The sequence below is a fragment of the Loxodonta africana genome, chromosome 18, assembly GCF_030014295.1.
Source record: "Loxodonta africana isolate mLoxAfr1 chromosome 18, mLoxAfr1.hap2, whole genome shotgun sequence".
In the NCBI taxonomy this organism is placed as follows: Eukaryota; Metazoa; Chordata; class Mammalia; order Proboscidea; family Elephantidae; genus Loxodonta; species Loxodonta africana.
In genome coordinates this window covers 59,417,355-59,442,784 of record NC_087359.1, presented here as the reverse complement: position 1 = coordinate 59,442,784, position 25,430 = coordinate 59,417,355, and the positions used below count along the sequence as shown (strand labels likewise).

General features: G+C 37.9%; 1 protein-coding gene and 1 long non-coding RNA gene across 5 annotated transcripts in view; both read right to left on the bottom strand.

Annotated features, from left to right (window-relative positions):
- NLK (nemo like kinase) overlaps positions 1 to 25,430 on the bottom strand; it is a 197,314-nt gene that overhangs the window by 49,566 nt on the left and 122,318 nt on the right. The gene's annotated exons all lie outside the window — the stretch shown is intronic.
- On the bottom strand, positions 77 to 25,424 carry LOC135228107 (uncharacterized). Its single transcript, XR_010318407.1, has 2 exons — positions 25,296 to 25,424; positions 77 to 1,489 (listed from the first exon to the last, which is right to left on the bottom strand). It is a non-coding gene; the product is annotated as an uncharacterized LOC135228107 (long non-coding RNA).

The window sequence follows — 25,430 nt, the reverse complement described above, 5'->3', positions numbered from 1 at the left end:
GAACCCTCTATTGTGATCCCTGTCAGAGCACTCAGTGGTGGTAGCTGGGCACCATCTAGTTGTGCTGGACTTAGTCTGGTGGAGGCTATGGTAGTTGTGTAAGTTTTTTTTTTTTTAAACTATCTTAGATAATCCTAAGATAAACAACCTATACGTATATCTTTATGTGAACCTGATTATTTCCTAATGATAGATTCCTTCAAGTGGAATTATGGTTGTCAATTAATATGAATGTATTTAAGGCTTTGGTACATTTTTAAAATATATATAGGAACAATAAAAAATAATGTATAGGCTCAGAAGCAGATTTGAGTTTAAATCTTAGCTTGGCCACTTAAGGGCTATGCTACCTTGAGCCTTATTTAATTTTTCTGAGCCACAGGTTTCTCATTTGTAAAAATAAATACCACCTCTTCGTCATAGGGCTAATGTGATGAGTAAATGAGAAGGAATATAATGTCTTTAGCAAGTGTTTAGCACATAGTTAAGTATAAATAAATGCTAATTATTAATAGTGAGCTGAACAAATTTCCCAAGTTCACTGAACATGTTGTAGTCTCCTTTTGTAATCTCTCTCTTCATGATCCTTATCTATTTTTAATAAGTTTTATTTATTTTTTTTATTATAAAAGCAACCTATCATCAACCACTGTAAGCAATTTAGTTGAAATCAATAAAAGGAAGAAAAGTAAAACCATTCACAATCCCACAAATAACCATTGTTAACAATCTGGCACAGCTCCTTCTAAACTTTTTTTCTATGCATTCAAAAAAAACAATTTTTTAAAATACAAAAGTAGGATCATATTGTATTACTTTTTTAAAATTTAAAATGACTTGTGAACATCTTTCCATAGTACTATATATTCTTGTACATTATTTAAAGTAGTTAAATAGAAACTATTTTATACAAATATTTTATGTAATATGTTATGACTTAAGCAATCTCCTGTTGCTGGATGTTTAGGTTATAACTGTTTCACTAGAATGTACTCTGTGGAAGTGCTTAGAGCTTCACGGAGGTGATCTGGAAATGCTGCTTGAAGAAGGAGTTTAAATTTTGCATAGATTCTCTCTCTTGGGTTAATCCATTTTTCCAGACAACAGTCCTCTAATCTTCTGTCTTGGAAGGCATGGGCCAGTCTGTCAGGGTTCTGTGAATGGGGGAAGGGGTCAGAGATACCATAGTTCAGCTCAGCACACTGGCTCCAGGGAATAAACTTTTAGTCTTCTGCATGGGAAGAAGATTTGGGTATCTCACTACTTCTCATACAGGTTTCCAACTAATCCTACATTTACACCCACCTACCTACTTTCTGAGGTACCTGATGATTCCAATTCCTGAGCCTTTCTGATGTTCTGTAGCAAGAATCAAACTGTCTCTGGATTCACATTACTCCCAGCTTAGATTTCCATCTTTCCTGGTCTGCTGTCAAGATTATTTGTTCAATCAGCTTTGTTTTCAGGTTGAAAATTGTCTGTATGTTTACTGGCCACACATACATGTATGAGACAGACAGAGAGACACAGAAAATTATTACTGTCCTTTGCTCAATTTACTACTAGGTTGAAAATATCTATTTTTAAGAGCTCTTCACATATCAAGGATATTCAGCCCTCTTGTATACACTAAATTTTTTTTCCCCACTAGGAAATCTTCATCACAGGATAACCCCAAATAAAACCAAACCCACTGCTGTCGAGTCGATTCCAAATCATAGCAACACTATAGGACAGAGCAGAACTGCCCGGTAGAGTTTCCAAGGAGCGCCTGGCAGATTTGAACTGCTGACCTCTTAGTTAGGAGCCAAAAGAGAAAGAAAAAACACAGCCACAAAAAAATAAAAATAAAGCAAAACCAAAACAACTATTTGTACCATTAAACCTTAATCAGAAGTCCGTTTCTTTAGTTGTAGTAAGTCCACAAATCTCAAGGGGTAAAAACAAAGGAACATTATGCAGGAAACAAAAATAAAATAAAGATTAAAAAAAAAAATGAAAAAAAACTTCACAACTGCCATCAAGTGTTGTTAACCTGAGGTTTTACTCAGGAATAAAAAAGTTCTAAAGACAGAGTACAAAGCACTTATCTATACGGGATGTCAGTCATGCCTGCTGAGTTTATTGACTATTTTTTTTTTTGCCTCTGCCAGGATGTGAAAAGTTCTTGCCTCACAATTTACGAAACTGGAAGTCAAGTTCTGGCGCCAGAATCTTCACTGTTAGTGACAGGTGGTATGCATACAAGAGGCAGAGAGAAAACATCTTCATTTTCAAGTTATTAGGTTGAATTCACAGTGCTGGCACTTGGAAAATATTGCTTTGGCTCATTATAAGAACAAATTTACGAAAAAAAAAAAAAAACCAAAAACAAAAGCAAAGAATAAACGTGAAATGTCACATACTTTCTTCTAATAGTGACTACATTTTCAAAGAAGGAAACCTTTGGCTGGCTGGAATGAGTAGTGTTCTGACCAGATACTTTATTATCAATTGCTTATTTCAGAAAAACACACCTACTCCTCACTTATCAACTATCTCGTTATCTGACATCTCACATTTACCACAACAGTAAAAAATCTACCATCTGACTATTTTGTGCATTAATGATATACATCTGGCAGTAACGAATAGTGAGGTGCGAGGGGACAGTAACGCTCGCTGTGATGGTTACGGTTCTGTGTCAGCTTGGCTGGGTCATGATTCCCAGTGGTTTGGCAAATGTGTAATGATATAATTTGGTGGTTATGTAATGATGTAGTCATCCTCCATTTTGTGACCTGATGTGGTCATCATCCATTTTCACAAAATGACCTGGTCCTTGGAGAGTGGGTGTAATTTGACATTTCAATTAACATTATGAAACACACGTTTCCAGATCTGGGTGCTGTTCATTGGAAAGCTATTGGGCTGAACCATTTGAACTGAACAGTGGAGCATTTCTGACCAACAAAAATAAAAATTTCATATGGTTCAACCTAATACACTGAGCAAAGTATTACCACATATCAAAATACTGAAAATCTGATTTATAAAGTAAGACTTTCAAAATGAATACAGAGCATGATTTCAAACAGTAAGTCAATTCTTCCCATACTAAGGCCATGTAAACATGCACACAATCTCACAAAATATAAACCAGCAGGTATTCCTTCTGCAAAACGCAAATGACTAGATGACCAAGTTACCGTCCTCAGGCTCTGTGAACTTAAAAAATCTTTCATTCAACCTTCAATTATAACGAGTTTAACAGAATGCTACTTCTGAATCTGTGCTTCTTGAGAAAATGACAGGCTGGGTTAAAAAAGGAGGAAGGTTAGTAAACTCTAACTTAATTGAAAGCCCAGTGCAAACACACAGAGCTCATGCCCACCTTTCCCATTTTCTGTGGCCGGCATACATCTGTTAAATCTTACCTTTGTGCAGAGATGCTTTCCGCTCCCCTTAATATCTTTTAAACACAAAAGATCAGAAACTTAAAATGCAGGATTTTAACAAAGTGACTGAAACAGCCACTTTGTAGAGAATAAGTTTTTGTCAAGCTTTAGCAAAGTAAAATCTTAGGGGTAGTACCTTTTTCACTTCAATAATGAAGCAATACCCCTTTTACGGGAAACAAGCCAACAACCAGGCCAACCTTTTAAAACTTTCTTTGGAAAATACAATTCCTGAGTTTGAACAATATGGCTGCAAAAATTTGGAAGCAACACACACCAGTTTACGATAAGTTTTCTGCTTTGCTCTAGCGCAAATGCTCTGAAGTCTCAATCCCCAGCGTAATGTCTCCCAGATGTCTCGACTAGTTGCCATGCCAACTAAAGCAGCTTAAATTAAATCAGGGCCTGAAAAGGCACCTGCACCACTCCAGGTCTGTTGCGCATTAAATAAAGCTCTCTTGACAGGGACTCAGAGGTGCCATTAACTTGAGCAGCAGCTATCTGATCATTGTTTCTGAGTAGTTTAATGAGGGTCTCCAAACCTGAGTAAAAATGGGGTGCTCTTTCCCTCTCCAGGTCCTTCTAAATGGGACAGCCTCTCCAACAGCTGGTGCACCCACTGGGTCAATGACTTTGCCATGGCCTTTTAAGTTACCATTGGGCGCAGATAAAATATAGAACCAAAGTTAGGGCTTTCAGGAGACTATTAGCAAATTAACCATTTTCCCCTACTGAAACTTGTCATTAAAAACACGATCGTTAAAAACACACTGTGCATGGTATGTCAACCTCAGAGTGATTTCAACAGCACTGCTATAAAATAAATTGCTGCTGATTGCAGCAATTAGTTAAGTAGCTCCATGAAATATGGATTTGAAAATGTACTGATGTGCTTCAAAAAAACGAATGATGCAAATGAACAATTATAAATGCATAAGGGGCATGGTGACTGAAGTCTTGGTTTCCCAAAAGAAACAACACTGTCTCTGTGTTGTTTTAAAGAGCTAACTTACAAAAAAAAATTTTTTTTAAATAGTAACATTTCAGGAGCTTCTTTCTAATGGGCAGAAAACAGTCCTTTTTGCTGCTTTCTGAAATATCATTAGTCACTGCAGAATGTCATTTAACAGAAACACAACATTAGGCTCAGAGAGATTACGTGACTTAACCAAGGTCACATTCTTAGTAAAAAGCCAGGACTAGCTTTGGTTTCCTGACTCCTAGTCTGGCGCTCCCTCCAACCCACCAAGCTGCTTCCAACAGGACCTTGACTATTCCCATTTCCTAAACAAACATCATCGCAGTTTGCAGATTACTTTAAAATGCACAAAAGCTGTATTAGTTATGGGCTATGAGGAGGAGAAAAGGCTAACTTTTTTTTTTGAGCCCACTATGTGCCACTTCAGGAGTCCCTGGGTGGTGCAAATAGTTAAGCGCTTTGACGACTAACCGAAAGGTTGGTGGTTCAAACCCAGCCAGAGGAGCTTTGGAAGAAAGGTCTGATGACCTGCTTTTGAAAGTTACCAGCCTTGAGAACCTTACGGAAAGCAGTTCTACTCCAGCACCTGGGGTTGCCGTCAGTAGGAATCAACTTGACGGCAACTGGTTTTTCTGTGCCACTTTGTATTTCGCCTCATTTAATCCTCATACCTTATTTGTAACTATTCCTGTTTAGGGCTGGGTGAGGTTCAGCTGCTTAACACAGAACTTGGATGCAAACCTAGGTTATAATAATTCTGAAGTCTGACCCTTTCCATGAAATTGCTGCCTCGCTTGGTTTACTACTGAAAGGGAACATGAAATTCATCAGACTGCCATTCCTTGCCTGTTGCAATAACCAGGTTTCAAGCAAAAATCAGAAACATAACACCGCGTTAACACGATGTAGCTTTTAGAATCCCTCTCTTGTCATGTTTTCAAATGGGAAGTTACTCTCGTTCATGCTTCAACAAATTATTTTGAACAGCAGCCTGTGCCAAACACCATTCTAGGCACTGGAAATGCAATGGTATACAAGACAGCTGCTGCCCTCACTGAGTTTACAACCTAACGAGGGAGACAGACAGTTAAACAAGCAATTCCAACAGATTCACTCAAAGATTACAACAATGTTATGGCTGTTAGTCGTTTAAAGCCCCTTAGGCGCTGCTTTGGAATTGAATATGCCAAACTTGCCATTGTAGAAGCCAACAGGAATAAGAGAACAAAGCAGGACAGACAAGATAACATTCTTCTAAAAGAGAAAAATCTCAAAATTATTAGAATTACTAAATTCCAATAACTAGAGACTTAAACCTTTTAAACATGTCAGTAACCATCAAAAAGGATTTCTTCAGCTCCTACTGAATTTCTAAAGTAGATGCATACACTAATTGGCAATATATCTATTCTTTCTAAAAATACTTACATACTCATGTTTGGCTTCCTAAAATGGTTCACCCTTTTAAACCACACGAGAAATAGTAAAAATAAAAGCAACTAACATTGATTCACAGCACTGTATTCATTTCTTCTAGCACCTGAACGTTAAGTCTTAGTTCTGTCACAGGTAGGCCATAATTTCAAATAAGAGACAATCCCACAGTTTGATGAGGGATTATTCTCAGTTTACTGAAAAGTATTTTTGAGCCTACTACGTGCCACTTTACATAGATCATCTCACTTAATCCTGATAACAACTTGTGACTATTCCCATGTAACAGGTCTCTTAAAATGGGGGTGAAAGAATGTCAGGCTGACAGGCCACATAATGATACACCATTTTGCCAAAAACTAAAAAATAACACAAAAGTTTAAAAAAGATTTTTAAGAGGTATATTTTCCCACCTCACACTCTCCTTGCCTCTGTCTTTCTACACCGGCAGTATTCACTTGATTGGAGTCTTATTCCTTCCACTCTCCTTTAGTCAAATACAAAACTAATTCTGACAATTCAATAAACATTTCCCCTGCACCTGTGAATCATACGGGGCCTTGGTGGTGCAGTGGTTAAGAGTTTGGCTGTTAACCAAAAGGTAGTGCTCCTTGGAAACCCTATGGGACAGTTCTACTCAGTCCTACAAGGTTGCTATGAGTCTGAATCGATTCGACGGCAATGGGCAATGGTTAAGCACTCGGCTGCTAACCACAGGGTTGGCGGTTCGAACTCATTGGCTGATCTGAGGGAGAAAAGATCTGGAGATCTGCTCCCGTAAAGATTACAACATAGGAAACCCTACAGGGCAGTTCTACTCTGTCTGATAGGGTCATGAGTTGGAATCGAATAAAAGACATATAACAACAACATGAATCATATATGCTTATTATCTGTTGTGCTTCTTGAACAGCTTCATAGTCCCTATTACTTTTTTAAATGTATAAGGGAAACTTAAAAAATATATATAGTTAAGTTTTTAAGTGTTCCCCTAATCAATTCTTAAGTACTCTCAAAAAAGTATGTATACTTAATTAATAGGGACCCCCAGCTGATTTTTTGCGAGGGACAGAGAAGGCTGGGCTAATGGCCTTGATAGAAAATGAAAAAAAAAAAAAATTATGTCCAAACCAGAGATTGCTAGAATTATAAGAAAGGCCTTTGGTGAGAGGTCAAAGTTGCAAAAAGCCTGGGAATCATTATATATGGTTAAAAAATAATAATAATAATAATAATAATGTCTACCTTCTACTAAGTGAAATCCGCCACAGATGGGATATTAATTTTTTTTATTACAATCTTTTTCTTTGAACAAGGAGGGTTTTTAATTTTTTTTTTTTTTTTTACCTCTTTCCTTCTTTTATTTAAAAATTTGAATATGAAAATAACAGAAGCATTTCACTATTATGGGGTTATAAATTCAATCTTAACCACATGACATTCTTTAGAATAATATATGCAGTGTCTACAGCTCAGTCATCAGTGTAGTGCCCAAAATATAATAAGCAGGATATTCTAATAGACTTCCATGAAGGTTGCTGAGGGAGACAAGGTTTTCACGGAAGACAGAGTTCAAAGCAGGAAGATGCAAGAAATAAGGAATTTTCAGAGGATCAAGAAAAAGAATTGGGAAAACATTAAAGATACAAAAAAAAAAAAATGAGAGATTAAAAAAAAAAAGATACCAGAGAAAAGAGAGCTTAGCACTAAACAGGTTTGTATAATTTTCTCTGTTGCAAAGATGCTCATGGGCAAGACCAGGGAACTAATCTAGAGCCTAGCAGCCAACTACATCTCAATTGTAAGCCTCCCCTGACCTCTTACTCCAATTAAAACAAATCTGTACTATGATTAATATATTTGTTTAACCCACCTCTGTGATGCTGCTTCTATTTCAGGAAGTAATTTAAGAACACCATGATAGCCAACCTCATGCCAGAAAGCCTGACTGCCCCAACTGTCAAAGGTAATTCTGCAGAAAAAGCTACACAATCACCACAGAAACAAATGCTGACATCAAATTCTGACCTTCAATTATGTGTAAGATGATTGAGTCCTTTTCTGTTTTTAGGAAGTCATGATTATTCAAGCAGTCTCAGAGGCTGCAGGACTGGTGCCAACAGTGTCTTTGTTTAACCATCATCATTACCATCAATAAATACTGACGGGGTACCAAGTGGGTGTACAGAGCATGCTAACTCAAAGAAAAGGCAGAGAGAAAAGACTGATGAAAGCAAGCCAACAGTCAAGAGGTTAGAAAAAGACTGAGACTGATACGTGAAAATCAAATAGAAGGGACAAGGAAGAAAAAAAGTTCTAATGTACACAGACACAGAAGCTTGACTGAAACAAAGAATTAAAAAAAAAAAAGTGATACTTATTTTAAGTTTTCTGTGTATTAGGCATCCAGCTTTAAATTTATTTTGCGTCATCTACTCCTAATTACTCTAAGAACTAGGTCCTACTATGATTCCTCTTTACCAAATGACTGAAGAGGCTTAGAGAAGAACTAGCCAAAGACACAGCTAGGATGTGACAGAGGTACAGTGTATGTTCTTGATCTGTGTACTCCATCCTACAAAAGATTAAGTCAACTTCAGAGCTATAAAACCACAGAAAAAGGTAAGGACAAAATGATTCTACATTAGAAGGGAGAAGGTCAGAAAGCTGGTTTTTTAAATGAGTTAAATGGATTTAGGCAGTGGGAGGCAGAGTGGTGTAGGCTCTGGAATAAAAAAGATCAGGGTCAGAATCCCAACTCTGCCATTTCCTAGGGTAACAAAAAAACCCACTGGCATCAAGTGATTCCGACTCACAGCGACCCCATAGGGTTTCCGAGGCTATAACTCTCTATAGAAGCTGACTGCCACATCTTTCTCCCTTGGAGCCACTAAAACGCATAATAGGCAAGTTAAATATTCTCTGGGTTTGTTTCTGCATTTATAAAATAGACTCAGTAATTACTTCACAGGGTTAATGCCAGGATTTAGGTAATGTATGGGAATCACAGGGAACAAGAATGAGTAGTAGCTCCTGCTACTACTATCTTCATCATCATCATCATCAAGGCAAAGAGGAAGGGTGCTGAGTTTATTAAACATCAACATGCCAGGTATTGTGGTAAATGTCTGACATACATTAATTCATTTATTCTTTTCAATAGCTTTCCAAAGATATTATCTCTAATTTTATAGTCCAGAAAACGGAGGCTCCGGAAGGAATATCAAATAACTTCCAAGATCAAATGGATAGTAAGTGGGGGAGGAGGGATCGGGACTACCCAATAGGAAAATTCTGCGTTACCAAAATGTATGGCTGATCTGAGTTCTTCTCAACATTTTCCCCTCCATTTTTTATGGGGGAGGGGGATGTGAATATAAAAAAGGGACAAAAATCAGGCAACCAATAAAAAAAACTCCCTTAAGCAACTGTGATCTTAAAAGGAAAGACCAAGCAATCTCAAAAGGACATCACTGTCAAAGACGAAGAGAAAATTTTTATTCCTGTCTTACTAGTAGGGTCTTGAGTTTTTTTTGAGCACCAAAAACAGTATCGTGATGGTTACATTCGCTCAAATTTCATTCACGGGGACAAAAAACCTTTTCTTCAACTAGGAAAAGTTTTCTACAAGGCACTGTTTTTGAGAGAGCTAGGGTTGGTTTTGGACAGAATGGAAACTCAAGGGAACAATTAAAAGTGCTGATCTCTGTGAGACTTCTGGAACCTCCACACAGGGGACTTCTGCTTTTGGTAAAGGGCTTCTAGTAACCTGAAGATTTTCTCCCTCTTGAGCTCAGGATGGCAAAGATTAGCTACCATATTGGTATCCCATAACTAATTACTATTCCAGAAACCAGCATATGTTCAAAAACAAAAACAAAAAATAAACTTTGCTTAGCTCATGCAAATCATATTTCCTCCTCAGGAAAAATACCACTTTGACCTGATCCTATTTTCTACCAGAGTTCTCTTGTCACCTCTAAGTGATGTGTCAGTAAGAGAAAAAGACTATCAATTAAACACCTAACTATTAAACCCATCGCCAACTGTATAATGAAGTGCTCTTGATTAATATTTAATAATGATCTTATGCATATATTATGTACAGAAAACAACAGTACATAAATAAATTGTATTCTCACTAAAACACGGACTTGTGCTAGCATGCACAAGTTTTTATTAAGTTCCCTGAGGTACTGTTCTCAAATAAATTGAGTTGGTAGCAGGAGACTCAGCTGGTCCATGAAGTGGCTGAAAGCCCCACTGCTTCCCCATATCCTCCAATTAAGGCAGGTCTGATATATTTAGTTGCTTCTGAAACCTCTGGGTCTTCATGTAACACATGCCTCCTGGTGTCTACCAACCTTAAAAATATAAAGCCAGAACAGTGGAATATGGCAAAAAGATCAAATAAATGCAGTCCCAGAAGCTCCTCTAAAACTCTTACATCTGAGTTAAGTATGTCAAGAGGCTAATAATCAGAAGGTTAACCAGAAGGTTAAGCAATTCAGGAGAATGGTAATAGGGTTATGAGGCTTTTCAAAAGCTCAAATTAGGTGTGGCTTTGTTGTTATTCAATATTATTCTTTAATAGTTGTGAGGTCTGTTAGCATTTCATTCCCACCAGCTGGGGCACTTCAGAGAGATATTTTTTAATGGAGAGGTGAGAAGACTAGATTCAAGCTTTAGATTTTTTTTTTTTTGGCTTCACCTGGAACACAGGTGTTTCAAAGAGCTGGCATGAACAATCTGCCCTAGCTATAGTGACTCTTCAAAGCAGATGGAAAAAAAATTCTAATTGAGTTGGAACTTTGAACAGTTCTTTTAAAACAACCCCAGGATTGCTAATACAGCAAAGCCTAGGGCTATAAAACAAAGCCTAGGTAGATAACCTCTGTGCAGCAGGAAAGGCTTTAAAAAAAAAAAAAAATTTTTTTTTTTTTTTTTAAACGGAGGAAAAAAAAAGGCAGCTGACTACTACAGGCCATAGGAAGGGAATGGTTCTTGGGATCTCAAGATGAAGGAGTAAATTACTTCCTATCTTTATAATTAATAAGGTTTGGTAAAGGCAATGGAACAGTTCCTGGGTGGCACAAGTGGGTAAGTGCTCAACTACTAACTGAAAGGTTGGCGGTTCGAACCCACCCAGAGGTGCCTGAAAAGACAGGCCTGGTGATCTGCTTCTGAAAGGTCACAGCCCTGAAAACCTCATGGAGCAGTTTTACTCTGCACACATGAGGTCGCCATGAGTCAGAATTGATTCCATGGCAACAAGCAACAATAAAGGCAATGGAAAAACCAATAAGAACCATCCGGAGCTCTGGTGGCACAGTAGTTAACAGCTCGGCTGCTAACCAAAAGGTTGGCAGTTTGAATCCACCAGCTGCTCCTTGGAAACTCTGAGGCAGTTCTACTCTGTCCTAAAGGGTTGCTGAGTCAGAATCGACTGGATGGCAACAGGAATTTTTTTTTTTTTTTTTTTAAATATGGATACAGTCTGAATAGAAGGCTTGGAGGTGCTAGCAAACTGTAAACTAAATATATCTTCTGAGAAGAGGAGGAGGCAAGGCAAGGGAATATGACAGACCAAGGTTAATAACCCATTCTTCCTTAGTTAATTTACTTTAAAAAAAGAATCCTCTCTGTAAACAGGTTAGGTTTGGTTCTGATAGGCTGTTATGACAGTCCATTTGTTTGTGATGAGTACTTGCTAATGTCATCTGTTGGTAGTGGGGTGAACATGCTTTAACTTTGCATCAGAAAGTTCCTAAGAGTTTCTACTTCAAGTTCCATCTCATCTATAAAGGCCTTCGCTAACTAGTTTTATAGCACCAAGTGCCAGATTCTGTCCTAAGTATGCATGTATTTATATATACGCCAATTTAATCCTCATAATAACTCTATGAGGTATCATTATTTTCTCACTTTATTAATCAGGAAATTGAGGCTGAAAGGTTAAGTAAGTTGCCTAAGATCACACAGGTAATAAGATGCAAAGCTGGAGTTCAAATCTAGACAGTCTGGTTCCAGACTACATGTTCTTTACCACTACAATATATTCTTTCTTTTACCTCAAGCTCACAAGAGTGCTGGCTAGGTAGACACTGAACCAATAAGGATTTAAAAAACAAAACACAGGATGAGGGTCTTGTTCCTGGTTCATAATGTGACAGGAAGTCACTAGGCTCAAGACAACTATGGTCAGGTAGCACAACTAAAGGATGGTGAGTATAGTGGGCAGAAGGAATGGAAAAGGGGTCTGATTTTAGTGACTGATGTTATTTTAGCTCCAATACTCAGAACGTGTATGGGAGAAGTCAGATTTTTCCCATCCCTCAGAAAGAAGGATAAAAATAAAACTGATCTATGATACAACATTCAGAGTCAATAAGAACTGGAGAAATTTATGAACGATTAGGAATAAACGCTTATTACTACTAATAAGGTGTGCAAATATATCGTATTAAAAAAAAAAAATCAAACCCGTTGCCACTGAGTCGATTCCAACTAATAGCGACTCTATAGAACAAGCAGAACTACCCCATATGGTTCCCAAGGAGTGCCTGGTGGATTCAAATTGCCAACCTTTTGGTTAGCAGCTGTAGCTTTTAACCACTACGCCACCAGGGCTCCCAAATAAGTACCTTAATAGAAGACTAACCATTCTGGACAATAGAAGATGTGTTTATGTGAAAATTTGGGATATTTTATGTAGAAAATTACCAATTAAGTTAAACGTTCACCATCTACGGTCCACAACTATAGCAGGCTGCCCTGCCTGTTCGACCACACTGAAGTCTGACAGCACATTTAATGTTCCAAGGGCAATGAGCTGGTGTCCTACAGAAAACCATTAATGATATGTTAAAAGCTTTCCAATACCAAAATAAAGGTATTTAACTGGTTTTATTGGGCCGGGAGAAGAAAATGGAGAATCTGTCATATCAACTTATTTCCTACAGAATAGATATGAACGAAAAGCTTTGAAAACTTATTTCTAATCCCTAAACCATCTGTATTGGCTTTAGATAATGGAAACTTTTTTTTTTTTTTTAATTTCATATTGAACAGAAACCAAATTACAAAAAAGAAGTCTTATAATATGAAATATTTACCAAGTAGGCCCCATTTTGGTCACAGATCTACCATTTTTTAGACTCTTATCTTTGTGATACATGGTAGAACAATTATGAGAATCAGGTGACTTTTCCAAAGGGACACAGTACATTTGTGGTCTAATAAATTGTAGTACGCAGACACCCAAGTCTGGCCCCTCAAGCCATGATTCTCTAATATGGAAAGTCTTAAGATGTTATTTAAATCATGCTTAAATACACTGTAAGACCTAATTCTGAAATTCTACCACCCTGTTTGAAAGGAGGAAGTTCCACAGAGCAAGGACATTTTAGCCTAGATTTCAGATATGTAACTGCCTGATCTGAAATAAAAATGGGGGCATTAAATAGCATGGATAATGAAAATCTGGTTTATGGATATTGTTGATTTCAAACAATGGTTTCCGTGTGAAAGAAAAACAGCCGTGTATCACACAGAGAATTGCTTTCTCTTGTAATAAATGGTCAGCCCTCAATCTCATCATCTTCTTTGCAACAAAAAGCACAGGCACCTTTGCGACTAAGAAAAAAAAATCACTGTGTGCTTCAATTAGAATCACTGACCTTTTCTGAAGCATGTCTGTGCTTCTCTATAGAAATCAATGGAATAAACGGTCACACTGTTGCAATACAACAATCTCTTTCCCAGGCAAATGCAAATTTTTTTAAAAGTAACTCATTTGTTGCATAGTCTGTCAAATATTAAAATTACCTCAATTGCAATTTAAAACTGACTAAAGAAAATCAATTCCATAAGAGAAAATAAGCTGGAAAGCTGTCGTTATACACTGTTATAGCCCAGAAGGCTCTGCTGGAGGAATCCTTGTCACTAAGACTACTGTGTTTATTAAACGTATGTAATAAAACAGGAAGAGCATCCTAGATAAAATGATGTTATTTCAAACTTTCGCTCTCTACTTCCCAAAGTGCCCTGGAGAAGGCAAAGGCCAAGCTCTTTGTCTACGAAATGCAGCTGTTAGGCGGCTGGTGATTCCTAATCTTCCATCATCAAAACCCTCCAAAGGAAACAGATATACACATAAACCTAGGTTTAGGAAGAAAGGAATAGAAGCCAAATGAAACGACTGGAAGTCACTATTCTTCTGCATATAAGAAAGATGTTCGAAAGAGAAGCCTCTGCCTAGATTAAAAACATATTACTCCTCCAATTTTTTGATTCATGAAGCAAAGGGGTGGATTCTTTAATCATCTCTTAACCCATTCAGAAGGTAAAGGATACATGTATCAGTCATATAAAGGGTATCACTTTTCTTACACCAATACAACTAATCTTAACATTTTCTCCAAAAGATGACTAGTTGTCAAATTAGACCTACTGGCCCTTCCACTAACAGGTCTGAAAAACTTACTTGTATGTCCAAACAATCTGTTTTCAAATGTCCTTGTGCCCAACAGAATTTGACAGCAATTTATTTCTCTCTGGTCTGTTGTAAAACACAGCATGAATGATGTCCTTAAAACCCAAGAGTGGATTGCCATCAGTGGTATAAACAGCCACAACAGCATCCTGAAGGGAGGGCAAGCTTCTCAACATGCCAGGCTACGGATGCTTCCTTACCCACCCAATGCTACCCATCACCAGTGTAGTTCATTTTTGGTTGGAGATTTTAAACAAAGTTATTAAAAGGAAGAGTTCTGAAGGGCAGAGAGGATTCAAAATACACAGAGGACGAAAATCAAAAGGAGGAACAATCTAGGAAAGATACATCAGAGAACTCTATTACTGAGTTCTTTTGATGATAGTTGAGAAGAGACAAAATAAAATGGTGGTCCATTTAAAGGTGTTTCCTATCCTAATAAAACCAACCAACCAACCTATTTATCTTAAAAACAAAATAAAAAAACATGTTCTTTATTCAATCGTTCTTTAAGAACCAAACTTCTTGAAGGTCCAGTTTCCACTTGCTATTTCCACTTTCACACTCATTCATTCAGAAAATATTTATTCAATACCTATGATTTGTAAAGCAAATGCAAGAGGATTTTGGAAATGCAAAGATAAATAAGACTTTCCTCAAGAAAAACTTCTTAAACTGTTGTAGACTCACTTTTGAAGAAACCAATACTCCCAAAAACATTCAAAGTCACCAATTACTTTAAAATTCAAAAGTGGGAGATTTTTCAGTCCTCATTCACAATTCTTTTGTTGCTTCATCTATCCATCCACCCTTTTATTCATCAAATAATCACTGAGAATCTGTTATGTGCCAGAGACTGTATTAAAAGCTTTGGACTGATACAGCAGGGAATAAAATGGACAAGATTCCTGTAAGTGCAGAACATTGCCCATTACCCCAACGCTCCTTTATTCTTTTTCTTAAAACCTTCCTCCTTGGAGTCCATGAGTCTGAATACTTTTGAGGGGGACTGTGACTATTCCCTCTTCATATATATATGTATATATATATATCCACCCACTGCCGTTGAGTCGATTCCGACTCATAGCGACCCAAGAGGACAGAGCAGAACTGCCCCATAGAGTTTCCAAGGAGCGCCTGGCAGATCTGCACTGCCAACTTTTTGGTTAGCAGCCATAGCACTTAACCACTACACCACTAAGGTTTCCTTTCTCTCTATATATATCGTTGGTATCACTTTCTCCTTCCACCTTTTAAAGTGTGTACTGGAAACACAATCATTGTCTTTGTGGCTTTCTGCCCAGATCCAATCATTTGCCAAGTATCTTTCTGTTCTCCTTTCACAAGTCTTTGAAACCTTCACTGCCTCTCAGCTGCCAGCGTCAGGTCCTTGTTAATTTTTAAAAAGTACATTTCTGATTTTGTCATTTCTTGCCACAAAAATCTTTCACTGGGCTCCAAATGCCTCGTGAATAAAGACCAATGCCCCAACCAGCATAACTGCTCATCATTCATATATGCTAGACTCTAGCTAACTGGATGATTCACCAGTCCTGAAAGATGTTCTTGATACTTACACCCACCACCTGGAATGTCCTCAATGCCACATGCCCAAATCCTTCTCATCCTTTAAGGCTTATCTGAAATGTCTTTTTCTCCACACAATCTCTTCATTGTTTGTTCGTCTAAAGTAATCTTCTCCTTCTTTTAAAGCCCCTTCTCACTCATTCTTTTGGGCATGTTCTACCTTATATGATATTTATTTCTATACATCTAGGGCTTCTATGAGTCGAAATCAACTTGATGGCAATGACAACGGGTATCTCCCCACACATTTACTCTGAGAGAAAGAGGCAGCAGAGCATAGTGGGTTAAGGGCACTCCTGGCCCACTGGGCTAGACAGACTGGGTTCAAATCTCAGCTCAGTCATTTCTAATTAAGTGACTTTGGACACATTATTTACCTCCCTGAGTTAGTTTCTTCATTTGTATAAGGGAGACAAGAATAAGGTGTTTAAAACATTACCTGGCACATTAAAAAAAAAAAAAAAATCATTTTATTTTTAATTGTGCTTTAAGTGGAAGTTTACTGTTCTAGTCAGTTTCTCATACAAAATCTTATACACATTGTTGTGACTCTAGTTGCTCTCCCTACAATGTGACAGCACACTCCTCTCCACCTGTATTTCCCATGTCCATTCAACCAGCTCCTGTCCCCCTCTGCCTTCTCATCTCACCTCCAGACAGGAGCTGCCCACATAGTCTCATGTGTCTACTTGAGCTATGAAGCACACTCCTCACGAGTATCATTTCATATCTTACAGTCCAGTCTAATCTGTCTGAAGAGGTGACTTCGGGAATGGTTTTAGCTTTAGGCTAACAGAGTTTGGCGACCACGTCCTCTGGGGCCCCTCCAGTCTCAGTCAGACCATTAAGTCTGGTCTTTTTACTAGAATTTGAGTTCTGCATCCCACTTTTCTGCTCCATCAGGGAATCTCTGTTGTTTTCTCTGTTAGGGCAGTCATTGGTGGCAGCCAGGCACCATCTAGTTCTTCTGTTCTCAGGCTGATGGAGTCTCTGGTTTATATGGCCCTTTCTGTCTCTTGGGCTCATATTTTCCTTGTGTCTTTGGTATTCTTCATTCTCCTTTGCTCCAGGTGGGTTGAGACTAATTGATGCATCTTTGACGGCTGCTTGCTAGCGTTTAAGACCCCAAACACCACCCACCACAGTGGGATGCAGAACGTTTTCTTAATATACTTTGTAATGCCAGTTGACCTAGATGTCCCCTGAAACCATGGTCCCCAGAACCCCGCCCCTGCTACTCTGTCCCTTGAAGTGTTTGGTTATATCCAGGAAACTTCTTAGGTTTTCATTTAGTCCAGTTGTGCTGACTTCCCCTGTATTGTGTGCTGACCTTCCCTTTACCTAAAACAATTCTTACCTGTCTAGTTGGTAAATACCCCTCGCCCTCCCTCTGCACCCTGGTAACCATCAAAGAATGCTTTCTTCTGTATTTAAACCTTTTGTTAAGTTCTTATAATAGTGCTCTCATACAATATCTGTCCTTTCGTTACTAATTTCACTCAGCATAATGCCTTCCAGATTCCTCCATGTTATGAGACGTTTCATGGATTCATAGTTCCTTATCGTTGTGTAGTATTTCATTGTGTGAATATATCATCATTTGTTTATCAATTCACCTGCTGATGGGCACCTGGGCTGTTTCTATATTTTTGCTATTGTAAATAGCGCTGCAATGAACATGGGTGTGCATATTATCTATTCTTGTGAGGGCTCTTATTTCTCTAGTATATATTCTTATTTCTCTATGGATTGCTGGATCGTATGGTAGTTCTACTTGTAGCTTTTTAAGGAAACGCCAAATCAATTTCCAAAGTGGTTGTACCATTTTACATTCCCACCAGCAGTGTGTAAGTGCTCCAGTCTCTCCACAACCTCTCCAACATTTATTATTTTGTGTTTTTTGGATTAATGCCAGTCTTGTTGGGGTGAGATGGTATCTCATTGTAGTTTTGATTTGCATTTCTCTAATGGCTAATGATCGTGAGCATTTCCTCCTGCTGAATGTCTTTTTGGTGAAGTGGCTGTTCATGCCCTCTAGCCATTTTTTAATTGGGTTATTTGTCTTTTTGTTGTTGAGGTTTTACAGTATCTTGTAGATTTTAGAGATTAGACACTGATCAGATTTGTCCTAGCCAAAATTTCTTTTCCAGTCTATAGGTCATCTTTTTATTCTTTTGGTGAAGTCTTTGGATGAGCATAAGTGTTTGATATTTAGCAGCTCCCAGTTATCTAGTTTCTCTTTGCTGTTTGTGCATTGTTAGTAATGTAAGAACAATTCATCTTTGTATTCACCGCAGAAATCAGTACAATGTCATACACACAGTAATGCTGAGTGTTTGGTTGAATGAATAAATAAGGCTTACCAGACATTGACTAAGCAGTAAACAGGTCAGGAATTTAGTTACTCCTGGACTATTTTGCCAAAAAGCCCTCGTGACACAGTAGTTAATAGCTCAGCTGCCAACCAAAAGTTCAGTGGTTTGAAAACACCAGCCGCTCTGAGGGAGAAAGATGTGGCACCTAGCTTCTGTAAAGATTTACAGCCTTGGAAACCATGTGGGGCAGTTCTACTCTGTCCTATAGAGTCACGATAGTTGGAATTGACTCAACAGCACACAACAATGTACATGAGGCATGGGCCTAGGTGCTGGGAATACAACAGTGAGCAAAAGACAAAAATCCCTGGTTCTGGGAACAAAATTATAAGAGGAGGAAGTTCTTACAATTTGGGAATCTTCAAAGCTCCCAGTACATAGTCTTCTAGTTCTTTCTAATGCTATTGTTACAGAAAGGCTGCATTCCATAGGAATCATATACACATTCCTTTTTGTTTGCTCTTAAATCTCCACTGCCTCCTTGGATCCCTTGAGGGTTACACAGCTGTTGCACAGCGCCAGGAAATCATGCACTCTGTATTGTTTATTTAAATGATAAAACGTTGATATAAAATATAGTGTATAAATACTGTTAATTAAATTCTGCATCTGCGGATGTCAGAAACTACATTACGGCCTATCAAAGATTCTAATAGGCATAAACTGACATATAGGTTATCTCAATGCCTTTGTGACAGAGATTCCTATTTAAATATTGGCTGCACAAGCCAAATCTATCATCCAAACAGGGACATATCCGAGAGTCAAAGGAAGCACTTATTAATAATTATACCAGATGTCAGATAAAACTCAGGACTGTCCTGGCGAATGGGGACACATGGTCACTCCATCAGACTTCTCATTCCCACTGTGTTTAGACTGTAACTGCTTCTACACAGAGGATTAGCTCTACCACTATTCTTCTCCATAAAATGCTAAGATTAATTTCCAATCCAGCAGGCAACCAGCGGTTTCTGCTAAGGGACCTGTTAAGGTGTATTTTGCAAAGTCCAGAATCACGACTGAGGCCTAACAAATATTGTTTTCCATTCAAACAATTAGAACTGGCTTCTCTTGGATTAAATTTCAGTAGGCTCAAAGTAATTAACTGCCGAACTCTTTTCATATAGAGTTTCAAACAGAAACTCAAAAGTGCAACCTGAAAAATGAGATATCTAAACATGCTAAAACTTAAGCTCAGAAAAGTACATAAAGCTGTCTTAAAATTATTAATGAATATACTTTCTAGATTGATATATCAGATTAAGAATGTGAAAACACAAAAGCTAGATGATACAGAGGTCATGGTAGAATTTATTGTTCCTTCCATATCTGATTTGTCTTAAATCTGTTGCATCCTGTAGGCAGATTGACAAACATTAACTATAATCTAGATAATCTTTTTTTTTTTTTTTCCACTTTCAAAACCCAAGGTAAATTTCTGGTAGGCACTACAGTCTCTCCTGAGAGATACATAAGATTAACTGCATGGTACTATATGCTGATACTTTTATTGTACACTTGATTACATCAAAATGCTCATACACGTCAGATTTTCTAAAATAATACTAGCTATTCAATAAAAAAAAAATTTTTTTTTTATTCAATTAGGTTTAAAGAGACCTTCTGATGTAAATGTCCATTAAAACTTAATCATGCACTCTAAGATCCCAATTTTACAGCCTTAGGAAAAAAGAGTAATGATATGGTACTGTACATACTATAGGGATACTTAGCATTGTTTCTTTCCTCTTACAATTTAAATAATCTGATGAACATATTTTTTTGACTCTATGAACTGACTCCTTGATCACTGAAATATAAAAACATCCACTGGATGACAGCAATATACTCAGAATTTACCTAAAACAACCGAGCATCCTTGGCCCCTAAGGCCTGAAAGCAGTTTTTCTTAAAAGTACAATTCCATCATCACATAATTAAAACTTTAAATGTTATCCACTCTAAAGCCTGCAAAGATACAACAATCCTCCAATTAAACAAACAAAAACCATTCTCTGAAACCATGTGTGGTGTGTGCCATGTTTTCTACGTCCTACAGAGGGAGCTGCTGAAACACACAGACAATATATTATGTTAAATCCATGCAGTAATTTGCAATCCCATTAATCTTAAATATTTTGTGCTTTAAGTAATAAACATTCTTATTTTTCAGAGATGGAAACTGAAGAAAAAATTATTTTTCTGCTTTGGCTACAACAGATTTATTTGTATTAAAAGCAAACTTCCTATTTAGGATATTAAAAGAATCATCAAAGGCAGAGCATACATGTAACTACAGCATTTCTTACATTTCCATTTAATAGCTGTTCTATAACATAAATTGTTAGCATCTTGTACTTCAAGCTAAATCATATCATCCTAAAAAGTGTTTAGAACTCTGTGGCAGTTACAGGTATAATTTCTTTTTTATGTTACAAGAGGTCAGTTTTTTCAGACGGCACCATCACTAGAAAACTTCCTGTGTATCATTTGACATATAGCTAAAAATCACGGAACAGAAAACACATGAATACTGAAGTTTATGTCTGAAAGATTTTTCCATCTGTAGCCAGCTTATTGTGAAAATAACAGGTGTCAATTTTTTAACTTTAAATATGACGAGATGAAATATAAAAATTAAACACTTAAGTAAATGACGTACCAGAGAGTCCTACAAGTATTTTATTGCAAAGGTTCATTACCTAAACACTCATGAACAATTTTTGGAAGGGGTATTTCATAGAAAAATTCTGCTGGTTAATGAAACTGGCTGAAATAGGCTACTAACAGCTATTATACCACCTATAATATAACTATGGTAACTTTTCCTCTGCTTTGCAAGTATTTGAAATAACAATGAATTAAGGACCTCTGAGACTCAGAATTAATTATGGCCAATAATAATAAGTGGCTGAGAACTCCTTGGTTACAGCAATGCACAGGGTTTTAAAAGTAATGACAAACCCGACCAAGGAAAAAGAAGTCAGGAATAGGAGGAGGATATGCAATGTGTGGCTAACTGCCTCCACGAACAACTGCCCCCTTTGCCATGAGGCCAGAAGAACTGGGGATGGTGCCTGGCTACCATTACTGAATATTTTGATCAAAGATTCTACAAAAGAATCCTGATCAAAAGGGGGAAAATGCAGAACAGAATTTCCAATTCCCACAGAATCCAGGCTTTCTAGAGCCATGGAGAAGGACGAGCCCCTGAAACTATTGTCCTGAAATAATACTCAAATCTTAAGCCAAAAATATCCCCTGAAATCTTCTTAACACTAAACAGTTTATCTTAACTAGTAAAGAATATCTGCCTTGAGCATGTTCTCTTTTAAGATCTATCCATATGGGATAAACTGACAACAGCGATTTGAAAGGTTAGATAGGACCTCTGGGGGGGCGAGTTTATGTTAATGGGAGAGGAACAACTTGGTAAAGGAGGTTGAGAAAAGCTGCTCAATTTGAAGAATGTTACCAGTGTCACTGAACTGTACATGCAGAAACTGTTGCTGTATGTTCTGCTGCATATATTCTCAAGAAGAATAAAATAAATTATAAAAAAGAAAGTAATGACAAACCCAAGTACATAATACGCCTGATACAAACAATTCTTCCTCGACCTATAAAATAAAGCACAAAATGAACACAATGCATCAGCCAAGTGTTTAGTGAAGAAACCCAAAAACCAAACCCAGTGCCGTCGGGTCAATTCCAACTCACAGCGACCCTACAGGGCACAGCAGAACTGCCCTATAGAGTTTCCAAGGAGCGCCTGGTTGATCTGAACTGCTGACCTTTTGTTTAGCAGCTGTAGCACTTAACCAGACACCACCAGGGTTTCCAAACCAAACCTGTTGCCATTAAGTCGGACTCATACTGAAGAAACCCTAAACAGACTTGGTATTTACTTAATATACCTATTCACCAACTTATCTTACATGAAAACATTTTCTCCCCATAGATGGCCCACGTGTAGTAAAGGGTTTACTCAGTAGCCTGGGCTGTTCTTGCACATTCCAAAGGTTTTCAGAATGGCCTCTAACCTGTAAGCCCTTAAGATATCCTGCCTGAAAAGAGTATCTTTGTATCCCTGAGACCTTGGTACACTCCAGATGGTTTATGCTAACAACATGATATATGATGAACACATCATTTTGCTCACTGGGGCCCTGGGCCACACTGCATCTGTTTTACCTCCTGGGGGATCTACATACTAGCTACTGAGTAGCTAAGGTCAATCACACAGACAGTCCATGCCTATGGGACTGGCCTCCAATAAAAACTCTACACTCCAAGGCCTGGGTGAGCTTCTCTGGTTGGCAAGATTTGCAGGTGTTGTTACTTATTTTGCTGGGAGAATGAAGTGCTGTTGATTTGACTCCACTTGGAGAGGACAACTGGAAGCTCATGCCTGGTTTCCCCAAGCACCTCTTTCCTTTATTTATTTTAATCTGTATCCTTTCATTGTAATAATCTGTAGCCATGAGTACAACTGCTTTTCTGAATTGTGTGTCCTTTTAGTGAGCCATTAAATAAGGTTAGTTTTGGGATCCCCAACACAACCTATAATACAGTGAAATTCTTACTTAATAAATGGGATTTCTTCCGATTTCAAGGTCTGATGTCACCTACTTTATTTCCAAAGAGACAGAAGTAGTACTACATACTCACAGGAATGCCCTCTAGTATGTGGATTCCCTTTCCACCAGCTAAAAGTTGCTGACCAGATGGACAAAGGTACTTCTGTTGAAAGAAACAAGTACTGCCCCACTGCCAACAGATCCCTCCTTTTCTTCTGTGAGAAGACAGGTAACTTTCAAGAAATCTATGAAATGGACTCACTGGTGCCTTCTCTTAAGTTGCCATTACTGACCCATACTGTTGTTAGTTCCTGTTGAGTCGATTCTGACTCATGGCGACCCATGTGTTACAGAGTAGAAATGTTCCATAGGGTTTTCTTGGCTGTAATCTTAAGAGAAGCAGATCACCTGGCAGGCCCTTCTTCTGCAGTACCGCTGGGTGGGTCTGAACTGCCAACCTTTAGGTTAGCAGTGAAATGCCAACTATTTGTACCACCTAGAGGCCTTACTGACCCATAGTTGAGCGAAGAACTTTTAAAGTTCTTCTACCCTCATATTAATTTTGCACTTTTTTGGTTAAAAGTGTGCCAGGGTTCCCCAAAACAACCCTCAAGTTTGAGGATTCACTAGAAGGACTCAACAGGATCCAGAAAAGATATTATATTCTTGGTTATAGTTTATCACAGTGAAAGGACAGCAAAACCAGCAAAGGAAAAAAAAGGTGCATAGGGTAGAATCCAGGAAAACCAGGCATGAGCTTCCAGTTCTCCTCCCCCATTGGAGTCACGATGAAGCACTAACTCTTCCAGCAGCAATGTGTGACACAACACGTGCAAATGCTACAAACCAGGGAAGGTCACATGAGCCTTGGTGTCTGGGGTTTTCATTAGGGGCCAGTCACGTGGGTATGGAATGTCCACGTGACTGACTTTAGCTACTTAGTAGCTAGTATGTCAATTTCACCCAAGAAGTTAAATTGATACAGTGTGGCTCAGGGCTATAGGTGAACAAAAAAACAAGTGTTCATCATAAATCGCATAATTAGCACAAACTATCTGACCTGGCCCAAGTTCTCAGGTATACAAAGACAATCTTATTAGCCAGGAACTAGTCATAGACCAGTCCTTTCTTTGGAATGTGCAGGATTTCAGCACCTAAGTCTGCTGAGTTAACCCTTTACTACACAAAAGGTTTAGTTCCCGCAAGGATCTGTCAATTAAAGGATCACCAAGAATTATAGCATTTAAGAGCTTTTGGTTTATCAGATCAAAACATCCCAACTGTGTCGGCCAGTGACAATTACATCACTGTATAAGGTCTCTCAATTCCCTAGCCAGCCCAGCCTTTCTCGTTCCCTTACGGAAGCTCTTAACTGTTGCTAGTTTCTAAAAAAAATTAATGAAGATGATACTCAAGTATGGAATTACCTACCACCCATGTAAGAATGAGATTTTAATTTATCTCACTACTAAATCAGTGAAAGTATCACACTATTATAATGGCTTCCATTCTGAGACACAGGCCTAAAATGTTAATTAAAAGCCTACAACGAATAAATTGCACTATCATGAGCTCATCAAATTAAATGATTTAGGATTCCCTATCTTTCACTTAAAGTTTAAATGCAGAATGGTAAATAGTGACACTTTTCCTGGAAATATCAGATAGGTTAACCTGTGTCCCAGTGTTTTTCATGCATAGTCCCAGGAGCTATACCAGGTATTGTTTTACAGTTCATTATTACCCATAGTACCTAACATACTATTTTTAGACATTAACAGTAGTAACAGGAGAATGTTAAAGCCTCTATCTTGAGAAAATCTTATAGGCAGTGGTTGAGAGCAAGACTATGCAGTCAGCTGCCTGGAATTGAGCCTCAATCCCAACACTTACTGGCTCTGTGACCTTGGGCAAGTTTCTACCTTTTGTCCCTCCATTTCTTCTTTCGTAAAACGGGAATAATTACAATACCTTTTCCAGAGTCTTTCTTTTCTTTTTTTTAATAGGGATTAAATAAAGTCCTACGTGTAAAAAACTTAAAACTGTGTCTGGCATATCATAGAAACTATTTAAGTAATGGCTATTATCATCACCATTACCACCAGAGTCCAAGGGACTGAGAACATTTAGCTTACATTATTAGCTTGTTAATTTGCATCTTACCCCAAATGGTAGAAGGAAGAGCAGTATTAGCCTCTTGACTGACAGGCACTTTATTGGATTCCACTACAACACAGCTGCCTCACTGGTTTCATTTGCAAAATGGTGATGCTAATAACCTATCTCATAAGGCTGTGTGGGGATTAAATAAGATAACTGTTCAGAAGGTCTGTTTTGTGGTATTACCACAAAAGGACATACTGAAAACACTAAGCTCTGCCAGAATGTTTGGGATTTCAAAGTTACCTGGTTCCAAATATTCAAGCACTTCTGCAAAGCTGATATTTAATATACTTCAAGGTATAAACCCCAAAGGTGCTAGAAGAGCAAATTAATTAAAAAAAAAAAAACTGTTCCCTTCTTTCACATTCCCTGGTTAGG